Genomic DNA, 25,170 nt, shown 5'->3' with positions numbered 1-25,170 from the left:
AACAGCCTACAGATGATCAAGCAATGCCTGACACAGTGGCTGAGAGCAGCAGATGCTGTGGAGCCAGAGAAACCTCTGTACTTAATAGTCTAGACTCATAATTGACTTAAATAAGCAAGTTAATTAAATTTTGTAAGCCTCAGTTTCCTTTTCTCTAAAATTGAAAACATAAACCCTGGGCCATCAAACAAATGCCTTGGAACAGGTCTTGGCACAGTCTGTAGCTGTTTTACCCCTAGAGACAAACACCCCATCTGGGCAACAGTGGCTACAAAGGGTACTGGCAGAAGTGGGAACAGTGGTGAAACCAAAAATTATTTTTAATCCTCAATAATTTGAAGAATAAGCCATTCAGTAAATTGATTTTTAGCAAATTAGCTTTAGGTAAATTGGTCATTTGGCAAATTGGCTTTCAGCAAAAAGTTGTCAGCTAATTGACTTTCTGTGAATTATTTTACATAAATTGGTCTGTTTCCTCTCTAAAGTAAAGTTTGAAATTAGTGGGCATTACTTCTCACAAAAGAAATAATCAGTGGTCTCAATATGTTGAGGTTTAATAAAAATAGTATATGTCAATAGCGACAGCTCTCTAGGGATATCACAGAAGAATCCAGAAGTATATCTGTTTCCTCTGATTATCAGTAACAAATTTTGAGGGGAAGGTTCCTGCCTACATTCCCAAATGCTTGCACCTGATGGAAAAGTATACCAGCTGTGGATCCCTTTTCCCCAGATTAAATGCATAAATGTATACCACCTGGAGGTCCTTTTCTCCCAGATTAAATGCCTAAAACTACAACACCTGAAGATTCCTTGCCCCAAAGTAGACTACGCTCCACAACACAGCTGAGCTGGATCACAGCATGATTATTCTCTGTATTTAGGCCACCTTCCAACTCAATCCTAACTCAGCATTACCCTATTGTGTTACGTTCTATAGCAATTATTAAGATGGTCAAAATAAATGATTTCCTCCATTTCTCCCTGATAGAAATAGCCAGTCTATGTCCATTTTTATTCATTTGTTTTGCTCCTATTGTGTTGCCAAGCTAGCTATTTTAAGCAATTAATCAATTTCTGAAGTTAAAGTACTTGGGGCAAAGACGAAAGGGAATCAATCTTCAGCGGAACAAATATTTAGTTTCTATTGTAGTGAATTTTGGTTTTGCTCTCTGAAAAGCTATTAAAGATTTTCTCTCTTTTTTGTCAGCCAACGAAATTCCTCAACCTGTCTCTTCTTTTTCTGGTCCAGACCTTCTCCTATGTATTTGGAACTAACCCTCAGCAGTGATTGTTCCAAGGCGTAGGCCATGACAAGCAAAACTGACAGTACTGTCCTAGAATAAGTAAATGAAAACCGAGACAAATAAACTCCTTTTTACCAGGAGAGCTGAGAGAGGCTATATAGAGAGTGCAACCAAGCAGAGAGCTGCAGAGATGGGAGATGAAGGGAACAAGGTTAGATCGGGTAGTACTGGATTCCTGGTTCCAGTTCTTATTGAATACTTGTCTTTGTATTAGTCCGTTTTCCTGTTGTTATAAGGAAATACCCGAGAACGCGCAATTTATAAAGGAAAGAGGTTTAATTGACTCACAGTTCAGCATGACTGGAGAGGCCTCAGGAAACTTAGAATCACGGCAGAAGGGGAAGGACAATGGGAAGGGGAAGCAAGGCACCTTCTTCACAAAGCAGCAGGAAAAAGGAGTGTGGAGTGAAGGGGGCAGAGCCCCTTACAAAACCACCAGATCTCGCGAGAACTCACTCATTATCACAGGAACAGCATGGGGGAAACCACCTCCATGATTCAATTACCTCCACCTGCCCTGTCCCTTGACATGTGGGAATTACGGGGATTACAATTCAAGATGCGATTTGGGTGGGGACACAAAGCCTAACCATATCAGTCTTTGAAAGAACAACGATCTTAATATCTTTCCTGGCTACATAAAGCAATTCCTTCCTCCTTAATCTGGTTAAGTTGGGTGTCTATAAACTGCAGTTAAAAGATGAATTAATGCTATCTTTATCTAAGAAAACAGAGCTTACCCTGCACCCCCTCCGAAGCTCGTAAAAACCTGATCACAGAAAAATCCCCATCTCTCATGGGGCATAATACAGGAAGCACGTTCATCAGAGCCTCAGAAAAGGAGAAAGTTGGTGCAACACGTCAAGTCCTATGGCTTGGAAGGGACCAAAGATGACTATGTTTCATAGCTATACAAACGTTTGTCAAGATTTTTAGTTGATCTGTCTTGAAGGCTGGCAAAAAACCAATTTTCTCTCCTCACTATGACAAAATCCCTCCTTTTTCTGCCAGCAGATAGCAAGAACTATGGGTATCTCACTGTGATATAGAAATAAAAGGATTTCCCACAAGGGTCAAAAATACAAAACTCTTCTACGTGTGTGCACAATGTGTATGCTTATGGAGGTTTGGGATGAGGTTATTAAATGCTTCTCCTGTGGAGGCTGCAAGTCATGAGCCTGTTTCTGTGGAAGGTGAGTTCTCTCCGGAGGGGTCCTCTGTCAATCAATCACCAAGAAAAAAGTCTTTAGACAAGAAATGTGAAAGCAAAAAGAGCCAACTTTGTTTCTGCCTCTAGATTGTTCTGTTGACTTGGAGAGTTCTAGATGTTTGTAAAGGTGTTTCCACGAAGCAGTGGTCAAATATGTCTTCTGTCATTTAAGGACAGGCATATAGGGAGCTACAAAAGAGCTGTGGTTTCCTTGTTGGAAAATACAAGCTGATATTATGTTCTTCCCCAGAAGCCAAATAGTCTAGTTTATGCTATTTAAAAAAATTTATTTCCACTTTGTTATCCTTTAATAAAGGTCTGTCTGACTGCCTGATTTCAACTGCACTACAGGTTGTAAAGGTAAAGATTACATGTTCACAGCTGGATCAGAGTGGAATACCCAGAACAATACTACACCCTCTTCTCAGGACAAAATTAGGATAAGGGTTAGAGTTAGGAATATAGAAGGGGTAAATATGGAAAAAATTCCCCAAAAGAAGACCATAAAATCCACCCTCCGCTATTGAATAACTGGTTCTACTTCTTTATACCAACCTTGAGAAAACTTGGTTTTCTTTTATGTAAAAGAGAAAAATGGGCCGTTATTCTAAGTGAAGTAACTCAGGAATGGAAAACCAAATATTGTATGTTGTGACGTGTAAGTGGGAGCAAAGCTACGAGGACGCAAAGGTGTAAGAATGATATAATGAATGTTGGGGAGTTGGGAGAAGGGGAGGGTAGTGAGGGATAAATGACTACATACTGGGTGCAGTGTACACTGCTCAGGTGACAGGTGCACCAAAATCTCAGACATCACCACTAAAAAACTTCTCCATGTAACCAAAAACCACTTGCAGCCCAAAAACTCTGAAATAAAAAATTTAAAATCTGTTAATTCTTGAGACACAATACCCCAAGTTTGCAAAGTTTTTAAACAGAAGAGCACTATAATTCATCGTATTTCCAGGTTCTTTGGATAGATACAGTGGCATAATTTAAGAAACAATTCCACTACTAGTTGTTAGACTATAAAGAACTAAGAAAAATAGTGGCTGAAATTTTGTTTAAAACATTGCAATTATTTTAAACCATTGTAAAATAACAAATAAAAAGCCTTTTAATGAGTTCATTATATTTGGGGGTATGTTAAATGGTATTTTCCACTTATATGATTAGAATGAAAAAGTCAGGTTTCAATGCAGTTACTCCATTATTATAAATGAGAGCTAGAGTTGCCATTGGCTCTGGCTAAGGTCTCTTCAAAAAATAATCTTCTAATGCATCATAAATTACAGTAAATTCCTCTATAATTAATATTTGAGGATGAAAAATTGTATGCATTCATTAAATTCGAGTAAATTATGATATATTATATATAAATTTCCCTTTCTGTTTTTGTTTTTGAAAGGGAAGAAAAACAGCTGAAATCCTGCTACACTGGGTTTTTAACTCTTCCTGCTATGCAAACATGCACAGACATATTTTAAAAATATGAAATGAAAACAAAATAGGCATTTTCTGGTCTAATGAGCCATTTCCTTCAAAATAAATTCCCCAAATGGAAGTATTACATGTCTCATGCTAAGCATAAAAATAATGCTTTATGTATTTTCATGGTCATTGCAATATCTCACTAATATACGGACTTTTGAGAGTCAAGCATAAAGCCAGAGCAAATGTTCTAACAACTGTGTTCTTCACTTCTAGTAGTAATAGCCCTTCAAACAAGCAACATGGATAAAAGCTAGAAGGAAAGAGAAATTTAGCAACAGTTGAGTCTCCCACTGCTGGAGAGTTTTCAGTGGGTTGGGTTTTATTTGTCACATAATGTCTCCAATTTAGTTACTTCAGTAAGTTAGACTTTCAGGTGGATTTTATTTAGGTTATCCACAAAATACCTTGCCCAAATGTCATCATGAAAGCAGCGAAAGATGGTATTGAATAAAGTGATACTGTTTACCTGATTGACTACCCGGCCCTACCAATCTCCCGGTGTTGTTGTAAGGATCAAATGAAGCAGCATATACTTAAAAAGTTAGTAAACATTTCAGAAATGCAGTCAAAACCGGGGCCAGTGAGACATCAGGATACTGTTGTCGGGGCTGAGTAGTCACTGGAAGGACACACAAGAACATCGGAGATGCTCATAACATTTTGTTTCTTAATATTGATGCTGATTACACTGGTGTGTTGGTTTGTAAAAATTCAGTGAGGTGTACACTAATGTGTGTATACTTTATGTCTGTTTTTCTTCATGAAATTTTTTAATAACATTATTACTAACATGAGATGATCTTGTCTTTCAGTTGTGTCAAACTTGAATGCCTACAGGGGCTAGTCAGGACAAGTGAATGAACATGCCTGGCTGGCCTGCTTTGAATGGATGAGCAAATGTCCTATCTAAAGGAGCACTATGGCTTAGCTCCATCCTTTGTGGCCGTGTGGGACTCATGCCCTGTGGTGCTAGACTTTCAAGAAAGGACTCAAATTCAGATTTTGCACTGTGAGCACCCAGGGATAAGGAGGCTGGCTGCTCTTGACCTCAGTGTTGTCAGCACTAAGAATCAACCTCCATGGTTTAAGTCATCAAGTGTGAAGTGGCAAAAAGGGAGAATCATAGGCAATACCCTGACACGGATCAGTTATGCAGCCAGTGAATCTCCTTGAAGCTATCTACACAGTCACTAGGACAATTGTTCTGGCAATATTATGATAAATGGAAAACCATTGTTCCTGGGCTTATGTACTACCACTGGACAAGAAGATATGACAAGTGACACTAGATGATTTCTCATCCTGCCCACAAAAAAGTACATGTTTAAGTTGCTTTTCTAATGAATCTCCTGTCATTCAGAAATATCATACAAAGCAACATTGTACAAAGAAGTATTGTGAAGTAGGGCATCATTGTCCCAACAGTTCCTTTATTCTAATGGCACATAAATTTGGTGTTTGAGATGATAAGGATGTGAATTGACAAATAAGAAAAAGAGAAAGAGGAGGAAGGAAGGAAGGAAGGAAGGAAGGAAGGAAGGAAGGAAGGAAGGAAGGAAGGAAGGAAGGAAGGAAGGAAAAGAAAGGAGGGAGGGAGAGAAGGAGGGAGGGAGGTGGGAAAAGCTGACCCTAATCAAGTGTATTCAGAGTGTGGTTATTGGAAAGGGAATTAGTGGAATGTCAGCTTCTCAAACAGGGAAACCTCAGGAGCATGCTTGAAGAAAGTAGTGCATCAGATATTGGCCCACCGCTTGTGAAGATAAGGAGAAGATACAGTATTCTCTCCTTATCTTTGGGAGATACTTTCCAACTGCCCCCAATGGATGCCAGAAGCCCTAGATAATACCAAACCCTATATATAGTCTGTTTTTTTCCTATACACACATACCTATGACAAAGCTTATTTTACAAGTTAGTCACAGTAATAGGTTAACAATAACTAATAACAAAATAGAGCAATTGTAACAGTATACTGTAGTAAAAGTTATGTAAATACGGTCTCACTCTCAAAATATCTTAGTGTACTATGCTCACCTATTTTCAGACCCTTTTGATCACAGGTTACTGAAACTGCAGAAAGCAAAACCACAGATAATGGAGACTACTGAATTTTCTGTAGCTGTTGTCAGAGTTCCACCCTTTCCTGCTCTACGCCACCCAGGCTCTCTGCATGCTTTCCTCGAGATGATGGAACTTTCTGCACTCAGTGCCAATTTTTAGTTAGATTAGTTTTCCCTAAAATCATTTTTGTAGCAAACAGTCACTTCCATGTTTTATTTGTTTAAGGTGTGAGAGTTTGAACTTTTCAGCTATTAAAACAATCCTTTGAAGATAAGCCCAAATTTTTGAAAAGGATCCTGTGAAGGCCAAATAAAATAAACCTACTTTGTTGATCTTAATTACTGTACTCTTTGAGAAGATGCAAACATTCCAGGCTCCCTTCTCAAGTTACGCAATTCTCCTTTTCCCTACTCTTTTGAAGGGGACTGTAGAGAAGCCATCAACTTACCTCCCTTCCCTACTTTAAAGACTAAAGTGGCCATCACTATATTTCACAAATATATACCTACTGTTCAACAAAAACATGTTGAGTATTTATGTCAATAACAAATATTAATATTTATGGCATCTTCCAACTCAGAGCTACCACATCACCCTAACAAGATGTTTTATTTATGACAAATCTCTCATTTTGTTCTGTCTCACCTTTAATAAAAATTCTTTAAAATGAATGTATTTGTGTTTGCATGTTTATTTGAAACCACAAGTAATGTATGGTGAAGAGTTGAAAATAGAAGAAATTAGGTATATTGCCACAAATTTTGATGTATAGTCTTGTTTAGTTTAAGGAAGTAGCCAATGGGCACAATTTTGCTATTTCCTGAAAAGAATTGACTCTGCTGGTTCTGCTCAGCAGCGTTTTTTTTTTCCAGCTCAAAATAGAGGATTTCCTGAGGGAAGGGTGGATGAAAGTCTCTCCCATGCTGTAGAAACAGTAAAAGAAGGCTGTGTTGGCCACTAGAGCCTATGCAAATACCAAGTTGGTATGTGGCCATGAGAGAACCAAAGTAGTTAAACATGCGAAGGAGAAGCATCTACCATGAGATCCTGTTTGGGAAGAAAGCAGAAAAACATATTTTAATGTGAAAACAAATTCCACTAGAACATAGTGATTCATGAGGGGATAGGCATTTGCAGAAAGTACAGTAAACCCTAGTAATAATAAGCAAATATTCAGTTACAGCTAAGGGAAGTCTATAAGCCTCTGAAACATGCAAAGCAACACAGACTGAATCTTTTCCAAGAGAAGAAGCAGTGAAGTTAGGAGAAACAATGACAGCACAGAACACTGGAGAAGATGACCAACCGCAAATAAAGGGAGATGGAATGTAAACTGAGACACACCCCAAGCAAAGTTAGTAAAACATTACGACCCCCCTGCTAAGAAGATGCTGATTTTTTAAAAATCATATTTGCATTCACAATGTACAATCTTCCCATTTCCAAAAAGGATTTGGTGACATTAAAATTCAACACATATTTATGAATTTTACTACAGTTATTTGTAAATTGTTTATATTTTAAGCTGAGCTAAAAATCTGGTTGAAATTTTTATACATATTGAGATAGTTGTTGATAATTCATTTCATCTTAACGTCTTATAAATTGTCTGTAGGTAATGTACCTACCTTGAGTAGATTCTGAGCTTTATTCTGTTTGAAACATGAACGGATGAAGATTTAATGCTCATGTGCCATAGATATCAGACAATGACAAACATTCTAGCTAAATGTCTTGACTCAGTCCATAGCAAGTTGTGTGAAAATAGGTCACTATCTCTGAGACCTTGTTGCCTCATTGTTAAGATATCGATACCTTCAATGCTTGTCTCACACTTGTGTTTTAGAATCAGAAGATAAAATATACAACAAAACATAATACAAAATTTTTGTATTATTATATACAAAATACACAAATACAAATATACAAAAGTCATTAGTGTCCGTTAATACAAATGTTATGTAATTAGTACCCATTTTTCAAGGAGTCCCATCCTAAATGAATCCCTTGCTTTGTCGATTATTGGGCATGTACTATTATTGGGAATTATTCTATGCTCTTTACAAGCATTATCATATTTAATTTCTTCCAGTGATATTCTGAAATAGCTGTTTTTATGATACAGAGGAAAAACTAGACAGAAAAAAGTTAGATAGCTTAACTACAGTCAGTAGTTAATAGAAACAGGAAACAAACTCACTCTGGCCTGATATCTGTTTCGGCTAACCACTAATATTTGCTGCTTACAATATTGTTAATGCTCTATGAGTGCTTATAACATATTATAGCTATTAATTTGCCCATCAGACCTTCTTGTAGACAAATGAAGTTTGCAATAGATATGATTTTAGGTCAAATAACTTGAATCCTTGTTAACTTTCCATATCATATCAACAATCTAATCTATAAGCCATAACTGTTTTCCTAGCACTATTATTTTATTATATTCAACTTTGAAAAGGAAATATATTTAACTTTAATAACAGGACAGAAGTAAGACTTATTAAATGTCAAAAAGTAATGGAAGGTAAATAAGATGCTACTCCAATAGGAGCTAGCTTATTTCTCCATGCTCATAAGAGTGAGTGTTCAGTAAACAAGCATGGCACCAGACACCAAGATAGAAAGATGAGCAAAAGAGGGCCCATGCCCTGAGAACATCACAGGCTAGCTGCATAAAGAGACATGTGAACAAACAATGGTAACACAGTGGGATGCTTACCATAACAGAACTAGGCAATGAGAACCCTCAAGGAAAAGCACATACATGCAGCCCAATGGGTGTGGTTAGCAAATGCTTTACAAAGAATAGAGCAGTTGAGCTGGGCTCTAAAAGAGATAAATATTGACAGAGAGAGATGAGAAGGATATATCAGGCAGAGGTAATTTCATGAACAATAGTACAGAAGCATAAAGGTAGACAACGTGTTTGAAAAATACCAGACAGTGGGAGAATGTTCCTCATGGGCATCCCTTTTCTGCATGTCTCATGAGCTAAGGGAGTTTAGATAGGGCTCATGGAGGTAAAAGAAAGCTAATATGACACTGTGGGTGGGGCCATTTGGGCCAATTCAATGTTTTTTTAACATCTGAATGCATGGTAGAAATTGATATGTTATATGCTGGTACTTCTCCATCCCAAAAGTGCCGGTGGAGATTCTTCTGATTAGGAAGAGCTACATGTAGAGAAGTGCTGGTATCTTTGGAGCCCCACAAATCACCTCATCCTTTTGAGCTTAAAGTTTCTGTGGCTAATGATTTAGCCAATGGGAGCCTCTGGCAAAGGGTGGCAACCTTCACCTACATCACTTTCTTGACATGACTAGCAAGTACATCCTGTTGAAAACCATATAATGCTTAGTGCTAGGTTCTTACCTACATGGAGCACTTGATCCAAGAAGGCCTTGCAACTCTTTGACCTAATATTGGGGTAGGTCAACTTGGGCTCAATGACTTGACCCAATAACTTGGTTTCAATAATAAAAGACAGAAAGGACCTAACAGGCCTTCCTTGTCAAATGGAAATGAAATAGCCAAGAACAGAGCCATGGTATCTCAGCTTTATATGAAACAGAGGCAGCCTTCCCTTAGGGGAAAACTTTTTCCTCACTCCAGCACATTTGAAACAGAGCTGCTGACTCAATGGTGTTCTCGATTCACAGAGATCACCCTAAATGTCTAGGGCTGGTTCACTGATAGTTTGGCTAAACTGAATTATGATGTTGTCCACTGGTCTGCTGTGGCTGCCCAACCCAGAACCATCTACAGTAGAACCAAAATAGATTTAGTCATTCTGCTGAATGGGCAGAGCTCGAAGCTCTGGCCAGTACTTTGCTTGATGAATCTTGGTATATTTTTTACAACTCCTGGGTTGTTGCCAATGGGCTAGATATTTGGTCTGCTGCTTGGAAAACTGCAGACTAGCAGATTAAAGACACTGCTCTTTAGAATTGCAAACTATGGAAACCAACCATGGCTTTTGATTAAACTGTCTTGATGACTCATGTATGTGCCTTAGTAAGTGTCAGCTTTTGATGAGACCAACTGGAGTCAAGCAGCTGATATAGCCTGAACCACTCAGATTGCTATGATTGCTGCCTGAACCCCTTATCTTAATGGAAACACATCTACAATTGAAAGCCAAACACAAACTAAAGGACTCTGTGTTGCCTACCACATGCCAGACTTGTGGCTCCTGCCAAAAGTTGACTTCTTTATCTCACAGTCAGAAAGGACACATTGAAAGGGGTATTGCTCCCTCTCACTCCTAGCAGATTAACTACATCAGACTTTTGACCACCTTCTTGGGGCTGTTGGCCATGTCTCACCACTGGAACACAAGTTAGAGGATTGATATACTTGTCATGTCCACTCTGGCTATAACATTATGGTCCTTGACATTTTCTGGCTATAACATTATGGTCCTTGACACAAGTTATTGTCTCATGTATTTGGCTTTTCAAAAAATTTCCATTATGACAATGTTTCAGCTCTTATTGGAAAAGCCACTCCATACTGGACTCCATATAGTCTAGAAATGTGATCGACCTTCCATGCATCCACATGTATCTGATATTATTGAGTATTGGAAATATTTCCTCAAAAATTAAGCCAAAAATATTTCTGACTCTACCTTCCTTACCTCCTCCTGGTCCACAAGGTTAGTAAGGTAGTTAGGTCATTGAAGACAATTATCTCCAAAAAGAGACCTGTTCCTCTCACCTGCTCTATGGGTAATACACAGGTCAAAGAGGTTGGGGAGCTATATAGATTTATTTGGAAAAATTGGCATTTTGCTCTACCCATTCATGAACATGGTGTATCTTTCTTTCCCCTAACTGTTACCTCAGGCAGGACTGGTTTCTATACTCTCTGAACATCAACATAGTTAAAAGGGGGCCTAGGGGACTCAAACTTAATTATGGTCAGCCACCTGGATTCTCTTATTGGATATATGTATATAGTCCTAGATTATGAGAATAATGAATATTTGCATAAGCATACTCTAAGCCAAGTGTACTATGGTAGTCCACCTTGGCAAAAGTGGGCAATGTAATGTGTCTCTATGAGTTTTATAAAAATGCACTGTTGTATAGTATTTAATACTTCCAAATGAAAGATCTGGAATCAAATAGAAGATAACTGAAAAACAAATGTCATAATTGCTACGTAAATGGGAAATGATGATTTTGTGCCAGTAAAGGGAGAGCAACAACCTTAGCACTTGGATGGGGAATGAATAAAAATCTTAGGGGAGCGGTAGGGACATTGAGACATGCTGTTTGTCAGAGCCACTCTGGCGGATCCTCCTAAATGAAAACACTCTGATGCACATCTCCTAAACTATTGCAAGAGCCTTATATTAAACTGACTTTCTGCATTTTTCATTCCTACCAGACTGCTCCTACCATGATTTGAACATTATCCCCTCAAACATAGAGAGAAATTCATCAGAAAGAGTACACAGAGTCCTAGCTTCTGCACCTCACATACAAATCATCTTTCAACACCCCCATTTATCAATTTGCATTTACCATTTGTCACAGCTTAATCATTGCATGGAGCAGACAAATGTCACCAGGCAGATGACAAGACAAACAGAACAAATTAGACTGGCTCCCCCTCCAAACACAAAGACTAGCCTCAACCATTTGAACTAAGTTGGGAAAACTAATACTGACCAGCTGGCCTGGAGGCTCCATCAATCTGTACCCTCCAACTGCTGTAGGTCCCACTTGGGAGGCCCAATAATTGTAAATGGCATTATCTCCACAGCACTGTGACACTTTCAGGAATGCACTTCTTATATAAAAGTCAGTCATGAACTTATTTGCCTCCTGAAAACACAGTGACATATACCTTAGAGGTATTCACAAGAGACCTCCAAGTGTTTAAAGAACTACCACCAGTGGATCAAGAGAACCTCAGATAACTGTAGGAATCTCTTTAAAGCAAGACTACTCAGGGATGCTTCCAGGAGGAATGACTGTTTTACATCCTATGGGCTGTTATCCTTAGATGGAAGTTATCCACATAGAATAGGTAATATAGAACTTGTCCTTGAGTTTAGCTGAAGGGATTAACGACACCACTGGAGTTGACAATGGAGTGTATTCCCCTTGGGAAAAACTTGCCAGATGCCAAGACAGTGTAGAAACAAGGTGTGGATATTAATGGAACACAAATCTTTGTCAGTCCCACAAGCATCTGCTTATTCTGGAAGTAAAGGCACTGGTTGCCTTTGTTCTTTGAATGATGTTTGTTTATCAAAGAGCCTTGGAAGACAGAGATGGTATCTCCCTCCAGGAATAATTATTGTCCAGAAAAATAAACATAATGTCTCCCTTCAGAGCAAAGGCTAGCATGCCTATCATTATAAAATGCTAAGTACCCTAAGCTCAGGGGTTTTCTCGCGCACTGCAACCAAATGCATGTGCTGGTGTCATCTACTATCTTAGATCTAATTGCTAATGCATGCCCTTCTTCCACAGCCTTCCTCCAGTCTTGGTATTTTTATTGTTTTCCATTCACACTGACAGTTGGCTCTGTCTTCATGGCCCTTCACAGCTCTTCACTCATCCTCTTTGAATGTCTCCTTCATGTTGTGCTTCCTTGAGCTGCCCTACTTGGTTAGCTCTAGAACTCCTCTGTCTCATCACACTTTGAGAAAATGCTTCTGAATCTGACTTCTCTCAATAGAACAAAATACAACGTCCAGGATGAAAAAACCAGTAACATCAAGACTGAGAAACTGGAAAGTGTTTTGATCAACATTTCCATTTTAGGACTGTTTTCTATTTGATTAGGAAGTGTTAGAATGGCAACAGTGACAAATCCTGTGGCAAATCTTCATGCAAAGGTAAGTGATGGCTATAAAAAATAAACTTAGTGTTAGGCTACCAATATGGCTCCATAAAGTCCACAGTTTACATTTCAGGTAGGCAGGATCATTGAAAGCAAAGCATTCTTCTATGGAAGCTGTGTCCCTAGTCTCCATGGTTTAAAGAGGTGCAGTCTAGTTGCAATTAAAGTTAGGCTTTGGGTTCGGGCGGGCAAGGGTTCTATTACCAGCTCTGTCATTTACAAGCTGTGTAACCTTGGGCAAATTACTTATTCTCCTTTAACCTCAGTGTTGTAACCTATAAAAAAGAAATTATAAAGATGCCAATGCCAGGGGTCATTAAATAATAAAGTATGTAAACTACAATAGTTGACAATTGTATATGTTTATTAAATGTTAGCAACTCTTGTAAGTCTCATGTATAGGCAGAAAGCAAAGACTGGATTTGAACCCAGACTTTTGATTCAATGTTTATATAAAAATGGTCAATATGAAGTGATCCTAACTAAAAGATGATTTATTTGTATGACTACTGTAAGCTCAGAATGTCATAATAGATGTGAAAGCACATTAAAATTGTTATAAAAATATGACATTATTATTATTAAACACATAAGTAAACAAACAGATGTGGTTATTAATCTCAGACCAAGAGATTCTATTATTCAAAGCACTTTCAGAACACATAGTTATATAATGTAAAAGATGAAATGACTTGGAAAGTGTTTGAGAAATTAGACATCTTTAAAAGCTCTCATTCTAATAGTACTATTTGGATGATAGATCATAAAAAGATTTCATAGCTATTTCTGTGTTAGAAAATGTTCTCATTCACAACGTAATCTTTCACAATATATGTTATTTACCAGATACTTAGATTTTAATCTAATCTAGGAGTATTAATGTTTAAAATGAATATTGCAAAAACCCTAAGAAATAACTCTCAAGCAGATAGAAACAACCAAAGTACCTGTAATAAAAGTCACATAAACTTCTGCAGTATAAATTGGGTTAGTATTTTATATCCTTTATGGGCAGTAAATGCTCTATTTTATCATGTAAATTCATTTCTAGCTACTCCATATAAATCAGAAACCTGATACAACACATCATAACACTCTGCTCCATAAATACTTTTTGAGTCATACTTTGTTGACCTTACCATATGTGTTTATCAAACGCATTCACAAAACCTACTTGTAAAATACATATTTACGGACACTTGTTGTCAAAATTTCACTAGCTGTGTTCTAAGCATTCCAGAGGTGTCAGCATTTCCCCCACGTAATCTATGTCCATATGAAGCCATGAAGTCATCAAATCAAGCCTTTCACAAACGTATTTTCCCCCAGCCTCCTTTACATCTGATTTTTTTTCCCAGAGACTTGAAATCTTTCTCAGTCATTCCATTGTGACCACAACTATAACAGAAAAGAATGTCACAACGTTTAGGTGTTGTACGGACAAAAGAACTATGAAAACAGTGGGATCCTAGAGCAAGGCATGATAAATAGGGTATCCTTTAAAACTGATAGTCTCTAAATATTTCTTTTTCATGCCCTTAGGATAGAGGCTGAGAATTTCATTGTGAAAATGGGAAAGGGGCCACTGCTCTGGATGGTTAGACTAATGCAAAACTCAGTACCTCCTCTTAGTCCAGGTAAATCAGTTTGGGCTTAAAAATCCACACAGTATTCAGCAAAACCAAAGCCCCTCAGAGAACTACATCTACCACCTGAGCAGCCACTGTATTTTATTACACCCTCCAAGCTAAAACAAAATATTTCTTTCTGCTTCATAGAATATTTTTCGTAAGAGAAAATAAAGAAACACCATTTTCACCATCTTGTTATGCTTCCAGAGATATCTGATGCCGCGATAATGTTTTGACATACTTGAAAGACTAGTTCTCTAGCCAACTTCCTGACTGACTCCTTTTTCATTCTGCTCTCGGTGCTAAGAATTCAGTGATGTAAACATGATGTCTCCTAGGCATGGAAACAACATTCTAGTGATTTCTTCATGACAATTAGATTATGTAGAATTTAGCAGCGATTTTTTTTTTTAACTTTTACTCTAGTAGTCTGTTGGACTCTTTTTCCTTATTTCCAATTTTTTGAATTATGAGTTAATTTTTTTCCTTCTAATTCTTATCAGTTTTACTCTCCGTATAATTTGCATTGTATTTCCATTTTAAAAACCAATAAAATAAAAGTTATATAAATAAAAGTTTGAAAAGCATCAAAATTTCTCTCATTCCCAAACTCCCTTTATTTCTTGGTAAAATTGTAGCATACACTAAGAAACGCTGTCCAGCCGAGAAACAGCAGTATTGGAATCCTCAGCCCAATTTTTCATTAGAAAAAGTATAGACCATCTTACCCATGCTCACTGTCATACTCATTTACCAAAACTGACCAAAGGACTTATTTATTGCAGAAAATATGGAAAAATTCAGGGTATTTCCCCCACACACATAAAAGATCTTTTTTGGTGCCTGTAAATCTTAATTTTTTGTGCCTATTATTATGACCAATTTCTTTATAATTAAATAGCTAATCACCATCAGTATACTTGATAATCAGGTAGTGATTTACAGTATGGAAAACACTGCTAGCACTCCAATCAACTACATTGAGTTTGAGTCTTTTTATGTCAGACAAACTTGGTGAAAGGAGTTTGGCTTAAAACAAGGAAGTCCACAATTTAGTGGAAAACTATTATATATATACACACATATATATACACACACACATATATATACACACAGATATATACATATACAACAAACTGGTGTGTGTGTGTTTGTGTGTGTGTGTTTGTGTGTATGTGTATAGAGAGAGGAGTTGATCATATTGTCATCCCATAAAAACAATTTTCACAATTTTCTCTGTTTTCAAATTTCATGATGGCTTCCCTTCATTTTTGCTTTATCATTTCTATTTATTTTCAGGTCTTTGGTGTTTCTCTAATTTCATATATATACCTACTATGTGACAAGCACACTGTGCCAAGTTCCAAATATAAAAGGTGAATAACTCACATGAGTACCTGCCTTCACTGAAATTGTAGTGTCGTATGAAAACAAACATTAAAGAAATTCATGGTTTAATAAATGTGTAATTTCAAATTAATTGCTATATAGGAAAAGAGCAAGCAAATATATGAAAAAAATAACTGAAACAACAGAATGTAAATATTTTTACTGTAAAAAGTTGTCACAGCTTAAATGTTCATCAAAGGATTTTACCTAGAAATAAATAAATAGAATATAATTGATATATGAAGGAAATAAAACAGCTTAATTCACACATTAAAGTGCCGACCTCCAACAACAGGCAACCAGATGTTAAGTAAAACAAAATACCATTTACTGAATGCTTATTATGCTCCACATTTTATGGTAGACACTTCACATATATTAGTTGAGTTTCATAACAACACTATAAGGTAAGCATTATTTTTCCCATTTTATAGATTTGGTATTAACCAATTTCTTTCTTTTTCTGCACATACATGCACACACACACATGAATATAACCAAACAAACAGAGTCAGCATATTTGGCTAAAATGTATTTATTCATTCAGAAAGAAACAATATTTATCAAACATCTACTATGTGCCAGGTGTTGTTCCAAACATTTGGCATACATCAGTGAATAAAACAATCAAAGATCTATGAGTTCATGGAGTTTACATCCTTGTGAACAGAAACATACAATAAGTAAACAAACAAAAGTAATAAAATATAAATTATATAGTACGGTTATGTTATAATAAGAAAACATGTGGCTTTATTATGAGAACAAAAGTGGTTAAGTTAAGGAGAATGGGAGCACAGTGGTGAGAGGTGCTTGCAATTCTAGGTAGAGGGAAGAGTAGGCACACATTTAAGCTGACATTTAATGGAGATAACCTGGACAAGGCGAAGGAGTTGGCAGGAGTCTATCTGGAGTCATAGAGCTCCACGCAGACAGAGCAGCAAGTGCAGATTCCCCAATCTGTGGGCCTGTATGCTGCGTACCAGGAAAGATCAAAGAGGAGAGTGTGGCTAGAACCAAGTAAGCAGGGAAGAAAGAAGAAATAGAATCAGTAGGGAAAAAAATTCTGTATAATTTTTTTCGTTTAAATAATATTTATTATATATATATAATTCCTTTTTGTTTAAATAATATTTAGCTCTCATTTATTACAGGAAATGAAGGTATTCATTGCAGACAACTCTCTAGTTATATATCTTCCATCTTCCATAAATATATATATAAAATATACACATATATTTTATATATTGTATTTTTAATATCTTACACATTTATATATAATATAATAAATAATATATAGTATATAATATATTTATATACATTATATTGTATTACATTATACATATAATATATAGTATATAATATATTTATATACATTATATTGTATTACATTATACATATAATATATAGTATATAATATATTTATATACATTATATATTTTTGTATTCTATAAGTGATCATATTTACATATATATTTATATATACAAATATATATTTGTAAATTTTATATATATATAATATATAATAGAGTATATTTTGGAACCAAATAAAGGAATCACACTCTACCTAGTATTTTATAAACCAACATAATTTTTGTATGCAACCAACCAAATTGTACACATTTATATTATTCCAACTGTTACCCAGGGTCTTAGCCAGCTTAGGCGGCCTTAACGAAATACCATAAACTGGATGGCTTAAATAACATAAACTTATTCCTCGTAGTTCTGGAGGCTGGAAGTTTGGGATCTCAGTGCCTGCATAGTTGGGCTCTGGCAAGGGTTCACTTCCTGGCTTGTGGATAAGTGCTTTCTCCCTCTATCCTCACATGGCGGAGAGAGACACTGTGCGAGCATGTTTCTGGTATCTCTTCTAATAAGAGCACTAACTCCATCATGATGTCCTCACCCTCATGATCTCATCTAAACCTAATTACCTCCCAAGGTCCTCATCCCCAGTACTATCACACTAGGGATTAGAGTTTCAATATATGAATTTTGAGGAGATACAATTCAGTCCATAGCATTCTATTATTTCTGAACATTGAGACTTAATTGATTTTTTTAATGCTATAAATAACCCAGAGAAAACATAAATAGTGGAAAATTAGAAACTAAAAGAAACATTTAAAAAATAAGTCATAAAGGATTACAGAATTGCTATTTATTGGGAAAACAAAATCAAAATCACCAACTTTTGAAAAATCAGATATTATGGATATTAATTTTTATAATAATAATTCGCCTACTAAATCTTAAAGCCAAACAAATTGCTTCAATTATACTTTTCTTGAACGTACTGCTTTTTACAAAATTATTTTCAATTGAACCACTTTTTTTTTTTTGTTAATATGACCTATGTCAATTGATGCCAAGTGAAATGGGAAATTGAGATGTATTTCCATGAAATTGCAGCTTTGATGACCTAAATTATTTCTCTGGCTCAAATTAGGTAAATAAAGCCTATTATCACTTAAAATTCAGAAGGGACTCCACTGGGCCCATAATATATACTTAATAAACACTTGTTGATTGATTGGTTAGCATAGACAAGAAGACATGGAATTTAATGGAAATGACACTGTTTTCAGTCATTGATGAAAGCCTTGCTATACCTTGCAAGAAATATTGGCACTATATTCAGTGAAAGACAGCATGCAAGAGCCCCAAACACACAAAATAAGTCAACAAATTCAAGAAGTTCTAGGTATTCTCATTCTGGTCAGACTTATCAATAGGAAACTGACAATAACATTACTGCTATTTACATATTGGTGCCACACTGGCATGGATTTGCATAATGTATTGAGGCTCTATGCTCTAGAGAGTTGCATTGTAACATATTGGTGCTTAATGAACTCTGAAAAAATTGATTTTCCACAGAGTAAATTAAGGAATGCATTATAGCTGTTAAAGCAATCTTAAGGGAAATCCGAAGCTTCCACTGCAGCACCATGCTTAGTAAGTAATAAATTACATGTTATAGTTATTTGCCTTAATTCATGCTAATTTTGTCCAATTAATGTATCACAGTAATTCAGAAGCCTGTCACAGGAGAGCTAATTATTTATTGGATTTTTGTGTTCAGCTCCCTAGGAGTCTACTAGCAAACAAACTTGCGACTGTCTTTCTCTCAAGTCCACAGTGACATTCTTATGTCTCACTGTAGGGAAGTAAAATTTTTGCTTCTGTTTCCAGTTTTAAAAATGAATTTTGGGGTATCTAAGGCCTGTTCTTGGTTTTTTGATTGATGAAATAGTTTGACAGCCTGCTGCTCTGTTAGGACAAGACCCACTTTCTTCCCTATCAAACTCTTTCATCTTATGAGTCTGTATATTTTGGAACTCTCACTAAGGAAAAAGACCGTTTTTAAAAAACTATGCACCCAAGGTGAATCGAAAAAGTGCAGCAATTATCTGGATAATTCACACCAGAATTCCCCACTTATATTTATTTATTATTTTCAGAGCACTTCAACAGATTGTGTAGATACTTGTATTCACCTCATCTGCACAGTCTCGGTTCTAAACCTGAAAAAAGGCCACTTGCAGTATGCTAAAATGTTGTTTGAAAAAAGATTGAATCTAACTCACAATGACAATTGATATCAGCTTTGTAAAAGTAGATTTTCATTTTACTGTGGTGCACTGTTAATTCATAGGCCCCCAAATGAATTATTTATGAGATTAATTTGTTCAATTCATACCTATAAATAATGTCGCAGTTGCTAAATAATTTGCACACTTTGATAAGATGCAGAGATCAGAGTCAAAGAGGCAGCACTTCGCCAGCTGAAAAATGTTCACTATCTTCTGGAATCCTGACAGACCCAGGCATTTGCAGACAGTTATTTGTAGAGAGTAGGAAGCATTTGATCTCCTGTTTTGCTCCCTCCTATGAGTATCAGGAGATACTTGTCTGCTGATTATCATCTTCCAGCCAAATGAAAAAGATGATATCTCTTTAAATCCATGATGCAATGATGTTTACCAGCAAGTCCTATCACAGTGATCCAAGCTTCGGTAGGTAAAGCACACCACTGTTTGTGCCACACACAGAAAAACTTTACAACTCTCTTTAATTTGATGGGAGGAGGAAATGATATCTTTGTACCCACCCACTTTATACTAGCTTGTTTGCCTTTAACCAATTGAGTATCTGAGAAGCAGCACACTTCTCCAAGCTATGTACAACTTTATACTTTAATGCATGATTACTTCAAAGGAAACTGCCACCACATACTGTATAATGTTATTTTTCCTTCCTCTCAGTTGTTTTTATTACCCATTCAAAACTGGAAGTAAAAATTATTTTCTTACCAATTAGCTGTCTTCTCCATATGGCACTGAGGTTTCAACCTTCCTTCCTTCCTTCCTTCCTTCCTTCCTTCCTTCCTTCCTTCCTTCCTTCCTTCCTTCCTTTTTTTCTTTTTTTTTTTTTTTTTTTTTTTAGAGACAAGGTCTCCTTCTGCCACCCAGGCTGGAGTGCAGTGGCAAGTCACGGGCAAGATCATTATATACTATGGCCCTGAACTCCTGGGTTCAAACGACCCTCCTGACTTAACATCCTCAGTAACTGGGGCTACAGGTGTGTGCCACTGCACCTAGCTTCTTCTTTTTTTTAATAGTATGGCTCACACTCCACAAAGTAAAACCAATTATTGAATGTTCCCAACACAAAGAAAGATAAATGTTTGAGATGATGGATACACTAATTACTCTGATCTGATCACTATACATTATCTGTATCACATCATCACTGTGTACCCCATATGTACAATGATTATGTCGATAAACAAGTTTAAAAAATTTCAAAAAGGAACACCAATTAGGAGACACAGAAAAACCTAATTTAACTAACTTTATTTTTCAGTGAAACAGAAAGAACGTACCATTGAAACTTTAAAAATAATACATCTATTTTAAGCAGGACCATTTGCTTTCTGTTCTTTGATGCAAACCTAAGCTTTTCATGCTATAATATGTTGTCAATATTTTCCCATCTTATTACATCTGCTGTGACAACAACAGTTTAAGGATATTTAAATCATTTTCAAACTTTCTCCATTATAAACAATACTCTAATTACCATTCCTAAAATGTATCTGTGTTAGGAACTTAATGCTCTCTATAAAGGTCCTGGTCCCACACAGACTAGTGGAATCACAATCCTTGAGTATGGAACCCAGTACCTGTATTATTTAAGAGTGCCCCCCGTTGATTCTAATGAAAAACAGGTAAAGCACAGGCTGTGAAAGACATTAATAATTTTTGACCTTAGGTTTTGACTCTTTAAATGCTCAGGGACACATAATACTTCTATTTAGCGTTTTTATTATTTTTACTTAGAAACAAAATTAATATTTTATGCATGAGATTCCTAACTAACCTTTCTTTCTTCAGCAATCCTCCTATCAACCACTTAAATATAAGATCATAATGATGGAGGTGCTTTTATGATACTATTTGTTGCCCACTTTCCCTTTTCTGGGAAATATCTTAGAAGCATGTAATGCTGGTGGTTTAGAAGTGTGGTCCTCAACCTTTTTGGCACCAGGGACCTGTTCTGTGGAAGACAATTTTTCCACAGCGGAGGTGAAGCTCGGGCGGTAATGCTCGCTTGTCCACCGTTCACCTCCTACTGTGCAGCTCGGTCCCTAAGAGGCCACAGACTGGTATTGGTAGACAGCCAGGGGTTTTGGGGCCTCTGGTTTAGAATAAACAGGAAGAATTACAAGTGGTTTTTATGCAGTCTTCTACTACAAAGAAATGAATGACTAATACATCCTATTTCCTGTGCCATAAAATATAGAAACCTTTAAGTGGTGCTGGATGGTTAGTGGTCAGGATATCAATGTTGTCCCCTTGCTCCTTCTGGGATAGGACAACAGGATTCTTCAATGACTCCTCTTTAATATAGTGGAGGAAAAAACGTTAAAAGCTTGGCAATAAAACAAGCACATTTAAGAAATAATTGTTAATGCAGCAAATATACATCTATTTATAATTTAATTAAAATATTTATTGAGAAATATTAAGAGTCACTCACTCTCCTCTGTGCTGAAGCTACCATAGAAAATGGGACAGTCAAGGTTCTTACTCTCACGGAACTTGAAATCTAGTAGGAAAGGTGGGCAGAAAGGAGGAAGTGAAGAAAGAATGGAAAGAAGGAAGAAATGTCAGCTGGATCCTACGTTGAAAATTAGAGATGTTATGGAGGAAGTCCTAAACAGATTCTTTAGATTGTGTTGTCAGGAAAGCTTCTTGGTAGAAGTAACATTTAAGGTAAGATCTGAATGGCAGGAAAGAACACCAATCAATCATGGGACAATCAGAGACTAAGAATGTTTCTGGATAAGAAAAGAGTTAGAGCAAAGAAAATTCTAAGATGAAAACAAACAAACAAACAAAAACCTGAAAGAAGAACTAGCACATAGTCTACACAAAAGATCATAATTATCTCAATGTCTTTTAGAAATTAATAGGTCACATTTACTAACAAATCCTTCATGGCTAGTATAAGCATTACGCTCCCTCGTAACAAACCACAAGTGACAGCTGACATCTACATCATTGTTGGGGTTCAATTCCTACAACTCTTCATTGGTCCTAATCTGCTGATGTTCAGACTCCCCTCCTAATATCCACATTCCTGGCTCTGTGCTTCAGTTTTGCACTCTCCTTGCCCTACCAGTAGGCTTTTTGCTTTCCCTCTAGGCAGCTCTAGTCTCAATTTCCCTGCTTAAATTTTGGCTTTGTCCATTAACCAAGGCAGGTTCAACAAGTGCTTTGCATTAGCCCCAGCCCTGATTATATTTTTTCCACCCTTTTAACTGACCTTCCAAAGCAGTGTATCCGCTCTTCCACCCCATTCCTGTGTTCCACCTGCAGCAAAGAGAGGCAAATTTTATATTAAAATATAAGGAAATTCTGTAATCAGGACTGGACTGCTATAAACACAATTCTTCTTGAAACATGCACATGTACAGAACCCAGCAAGAATTTCTTTGTAGCAATGGTTCCGTTCAACAAATGGCAGAAAAGAAGCATAAGACTACATAAACACCATGATCTGTTATGAGTCACTTGGTTTATGAGGTAGAGTCTGATAATTATAACTATCAAGAATGAGCTTAGTAAACTGAGAAGGCTTGTCTTGTTTCTGCATTTAAGAAGTTTTGATTTTATTAGATGTCAAAATGGTAGAGAAAAAAAATATCTTCCACTTCCAGTTACAGAGAGGGTATTAGGCTGCACAGATCCAATTGTCCACCTTCTGTAGTGACACTGAACTGCTTAACCAGATGTCCAGCATTAGGCCTGCTTACTCTACCATACGTGAAGTTAAAGTGCCATGCTCACATCAACTGCATTGTAAAGACAAAAGATAAATGCCATTTTGATAATGAGCATAACCCACTTGAGTTCATGATTTTAGCATATTAAGGGTCAGACCTATGTAAATTTATTTCATATTTCTATGAGCATGTATTTTCATTTTTTGAAGTTTATTGAGTGTGACAATAGCAAGACCAACTCTAAAAGTCATTTTTTTAAAAAATGCAATTGTCAACATGGTACAATTTGGCACTTCCTGCACAGAAGTGCTGTTTATTTAAATTACTTCCTCCCGGTATGGGGTAATGAGCACTGGATTTGGAGTACTGTATTTGATAATGACTTCCAAGTTTTGTTCTCCTGCATAGATCTTGCTGCCGATCTAGAGGTATATATGTTACTCTACTCACGTCTGAGTATTGCTTTAGATATTTCATACCCCACTTGTCTAAAAGGGAAGTCAGTATTTCTCACTACTGTATACACACACACACATAGTCACACAGACATATGTTACTTTTCCTTATTGTAGTTACTGAACATGCCTCAAGGGGTTTACACCTGCTGTTCTTTCTGCCTGGAATGCCCTTCTCCCAGATTTCTACATGGCTCACTTTCTCCTCTCCTTCTATCTAAGATGCCTTCTAAGTGAAACCTTCCCTGGCCACCTATTTAAAAATGTAATTCATTCACAGTATTCTCTATCCCCCCCTTTTCCTTTGTTTCTTGATAACCCTTAAAACTATCTGATACACTATATATTTCATGTATTTATTTTTGTCTAGCAATCTGCCTTCAAAAAGGGAGTACATTTTTGTCTGGGTGATATTAAGTAAATTACATTCAAGAAGCCCAGATTCCTTATTTGTAAAATGCCAATAATAATAATTATATCTAACTCATAGGATGTTGTGAACAGTAAATAGGTAGTCCAGTGTATGTAAAACACTTCTACAATGTTCATACCTTACATGTAGTCCAGTAAAGATTAGCTAATTCTCTTTATTTTCTTCATCTGTAAAGTGAAGACAGTGCTGCAGTGGGTTGAATGACCCCTAAAAGATATGTCCACATCCTAATCCTGGGAACCAGTGAATGTTACCTTAATTGAGAACAGGGTCTTCACAGACGTAATTAAGCTACAGGTCTTGAGATGAAGAGATCATCCTCAAATATGTGTGTGGGCCCCAAATTCAATGGCAAGTGTCCTTATAAAAGATACACAGAGGAGACACAGACAAGAGGGGAGGTGGCAATGTGACCATGCAGACAGAGATTAGAGTGATGCAGCCACAAGTCAAGGAATGCAACAGCCACCAGAAGACGGAATGGATTTTCCCTAAGAGACCCCAGGGGTAGTACACCTTTGCTAGATTTTGGAATTCAAGTCTCCAGAATTGGGGGGGAATACATTTCTGTTGTTTTAAGCCTCTGAATGTGTGGTGGTTATTACAGCTTCCCTAGGAAACTAATACACCATCTCATAAAATCCTTGTGAGATTAAAGAAGTTAATGTGTGATGAGTCCTTAGTGCCTGTAAATACCACATTAAATGGACATCAGTTGTTTTTAGTTACCAGCCAAATTGTAACTCAGTTATATACTGGGAGTTCTCTGACTTTGAATGTATTGTGAAGTGAAATAAAGAAAGCCCCTGTGGTTGATTTCTTCAATCTAAACTTTAAGCTGATTTGTTTCGTTTCCATCAGTCTACAATAATTCCTTTAGGAAATCTGTTGCTCTGTTGTTAATTTTAACTGTATTTGCTGTTAAGTTCCCTAGGATTGCAGAACAAAAGGCACTGTGGCAATGTGAGGACGTATTGTTCTCTGTTATATTCTAAAGGGATGTATTAATGATGGAGTTGTAAGCTAAAC

General features: G+C 36.6%; 2 long non-coding RNA genes across 2 annotated transcripts in view; one reads left to right on the top strand and one right to left on the bottom strand.

The window, feature by feature from the left end:
- Positions 1–18,921, top strand: part of LOC105508503 — a 116,115-nt gene extending 97,194 nt beyond the window's left edge. The window contains exons 3-5 of the long non-coding RNA XR_001001281.1: positions 12,858–12,931; positions 15,867–15,943; positions 18,840–18,921. This is a non-coding gene — a long non-coding RNA (uncharacterized LOC105508503). The remainder of the gene's footprint in view (positions 1–12,857; positions 12,932–15,866; positions 15,944–18,839) is intronic.
- LOC105508504 lies at positions 16,100–21,864 on the bottom strand. Its single transcript, XR_001001282.1, has 4 exons — positions 21,740–21,864; positions 20,896–20,903; positions 20,276–20,322; positions 16,100–16,966 (listed from the first exon to the last, which is right to left on the bottom strand). It is a non-coding gene; the product is annotated as an uncharacterized LOC105508504 (long non-coding RNA).
- Positions 21,865–25,170: the final 3,306 nt, after the last annotated feature.

The sequence above is a fragment of the Colobus angolensis genome, unplaced genomic scaffold, assembly GCF_000951035.1.
Source record: "Colobus angolensis palliatus isolate OR3802 unplaced genomic scaffold, Cang.pa_1.0 Scaffold163, whole genome shotgun sequence".
NCBI classification, from domain to species: domain Eukaryota; kingdom Metazoa; phylum Chordata; class Mammalia; order Primates; family Cercopithecidae; genus Colobus; species Colobus angolensis.
Note: the sequence above shows the minus strand (reverse complement) of the source record. Positions and strands in the feature narration are given on the sequence as shown.